Here is a 2,804-nt window from a genome sequence, read left to right as displayed (position 1 = left end):
AATCTGGAGGGTCAGTTGCTGTCTCTCTCTTGAATAAAGTATAAGTAAGTAACTGAGCATATTAATTTAGCCTGAGATGCTGACATCATAGTCCCTGGCTTTGTAAAGTTCCAAAGGAGATGCAAATGCAAGTCTATTCTCTGCTCTTGGGAAACAGCTTTCAGGAAAAAATGGTGGTTTGATGAACTGGCATTTACTCCTTAAGAGCTATTTAGCTCAAACTTTTCCATCTGGTATTGTTCAACCTTTAAGTGTGTTTTTAGCAGCGAGCAACATTTTAGCAGTGAGCAGAATTTGGTAGTATTTGTTAAAATTCAGTTGTAAACCCAGAAAAGGCAGTTTCTATCGCTCCAGTAATTTCAGTTGTCTGAACCTATTTCCTTTGACAGATGCTGCTTCATTCAGAAACTTAAGCTAATGACTTACCCGGCATAACAGCTGTGCCAGCCTGTGCTGTGAATGAAACAAAATGTTATTTTAGAGGCTAGAAAGAATGAAAAACAATCTCTCCCACTTCTTTCCACCAAAACCAACTCCAAAATCTTGTAATTATGTGTAAATTTCTAAATGTTTAAAGAAAAACTCAGTCAAAGGAGTTAATTTAGTACTGCAACACAGCAAATGTCATGAGCAGGCAGAAAGCACTCCCTACTTTTTAGTAAAAACATTACTTCTCCACAGGCAGGTGGTTTGCTCTGTAAGGGGCTGGGACAACCTGTTCTCCGACTTCTCTGCGCTGTCATGTTGTAAACTGTGCTACTGGGAACTCAGTAAGATTTACTCACCTGCTTCCTTCCACCTTTTCCTAGTCTTCTACTCTTTCTACATCTGAAGCTATGGAGCTATGGTGTCTGAAGAAGTGGCAGTCACAGCACGAGTGAAGCCATCTCTGCATGAGAGACTCTGCTACACACAGGTACCTGGGAGCAAACACTAACCCCGCAAAGCAGCTGACTCGTACTAGGTCTGAATTTGGTGATGGTGGGATGCTGCAATTATCAGAGATAGGAGGAACCACACTGAAAATGGTATTTCCAATTTTTTTCCAGCTGAAAAGTTTTTAATCTGGTTATAACACAGTCTTGATTTGTTCACCAAGAATTTTGTGAAACTGTTGCATCCTAGATCAAGTAAGTGATGCAGGAAATCTATCTCTAACGGTTAAAAATATTAAGTAAATTTAATAAGAAATGTACATACCTTCAGCTGTCACCACGGGCAGGTAAGAAGTAAAAGGAAGAAAAAGAGAAATTCACAGTTTCAGTTGTATGGTTAAACAGAAAGGATTCTCTCCCTGTTAAAACACATTCTAAGAAAACGAATTAAAAACTGTTTGACAATTCAACCAGGTATCTTCAGTATTTTACAATTCCATTTTTTCCCAGTGATGCAACTCAGTATTTGTAGATCAAACAGAAACATGCTAAAAGTAAAAAGCTGTTATGTGGGGCAGCAAAACTGCAATTAATTATGCATATGACAAGAGAACTGTCAGTAATTGTTTTATTGTTATTCTGTTTTCACGTTGCCAAATGTTCCTTATTGGTTTTACTCCCTTGCAGTTTTCAAGGCATTTGCATCGTTCTGTTAACACTGACTGGATGGTTCAGGAATCCTATTTGTGAATCCAGATTCTAGGGTGTGTACAAATTATGTTCTTACAGAGCAGCAGTGTTTTGAGTATTTTCTGCTATTACAGCTCTATACTTTCTATATACAAAGAGGATTTACTTGGAAAGAGGTTCAGAAAAGGGCCTTTGTACTACAAGTACCTGGAAAGGGAAAGCAAAGAGCTGAAGATCACTCTGAGTGGATGCTACTTCTGTCAGATGTTTACGTAAGTTTTTCCAGCTTATGGAGTCCAGCTGTAAACTTTAAAGTCATCGTGCTGAATAGTGACTTGAATGTTAAATTAAGAATGAAGTGGTTTTATGTCAGTGTCATTATGACGGTTACAAAAAACAATGCAAAAATTTTATCAGCAGAATACCTGAAGAATTATTCAGAATTGAAGGCACTTAGCAATTAATTAGTCCTGTTGAAGGAAAAAGCCACTAACCTCCAGTAAGCATCTCTGTTATGCTCAAATGTCTTAAGTTACTGTGCCAAATTCAGGAGATAAAGTTTTTCATCTAGAAGCCAGCAGAGAGCCCGCACAGAGCCTGGGAGGAACTTTTAGGGACACTAAGCAAAAGTTTGGGGAAAAAATAATGAATGCTTATAGAAGAGATTGAAAAGCCCTACAGGAGGTTTGTCAGACCTGTTGAAGGAGGGAGAGATGAGGATGGCCTGAGCAACACAGACAGATGAGGATAGGGTGGCTTTGGGGTACATTTTTCTTCTGGCTTTGTTACCACCATGGATGTCAGTGGTGTTACAAACTTGTATTTTAGTGAGAGATCCAGGGCCTCGGCTGTAAGATTCTCCTTTTCTTCTCCAGTAGCTGCAATACTGAATACAGGTAGAGACTTCCTGGCATCACTGATTGCTAAATTACTCACTGAGCTCTGGATTAAATATTTTTCTCTAAAGTGAAGTCATTTCTCTGCAGCTAATTTACCAATAAGGAATATTTGTTACAGTCTAAGAGCACTTCTGAGTCCACTGGCTATCTAAGAAAAAGGCAAAACTGTGCTTTATATTTGCAATAATTTAAAGTTGTTTAATTTGCAACCTGAAATGGGAATTCTGAGGTTGGGGAGGAGAATATGTTGGGGGATTTTCCTTACTGTTTTTTACGCTTTCCCATTGACATTTCAGTGTGATGTGAATTTGAGCTTCACATCCTAGAAGTTGCACCAGTC

The 2,804-nt window shown here is 38.7% G+C and overlaps 1 long non-coding RNA gene across 1 annotated transcript; it reads left to right on the top strand.

Annotated features, from left to right (window-relative positions):
- Window position 1: 1 nt before the first annotated feature.
- On the top strand, window positions 2-1,646 carry LOC106894677. The gene is made up of 3 exons (XR_001413299.1): window positions 2-44; window positions 810-916; window positions 1,563-1,646. It is a non-coding gene; the product is annotated as an uncharacterized LOC106894677 (long non-coding RNA).
- The last annotated feature ends 1,158 nt before the right edge of the window (window positions 1,647-2,804 follow it).

The sequence above is a fragment of the Calidris pugnax genome, unplaced genomic scaffold (genome assembly GCF_001431845.1).
Source record: "Calidris pugnax isolate Ruff unplaced genomic scaffold, ASM143184v1 scaffold247, whole genome shotgun sequence".
NCBI lineage: Eukaryota > Metazoa > Chordata > Aves > Charadriiformes > Scolopacidae > Calidris > Calidris pugnax.
This window is presented reverse-complemented; position numbering and strand designations above follow the sequence as displayed.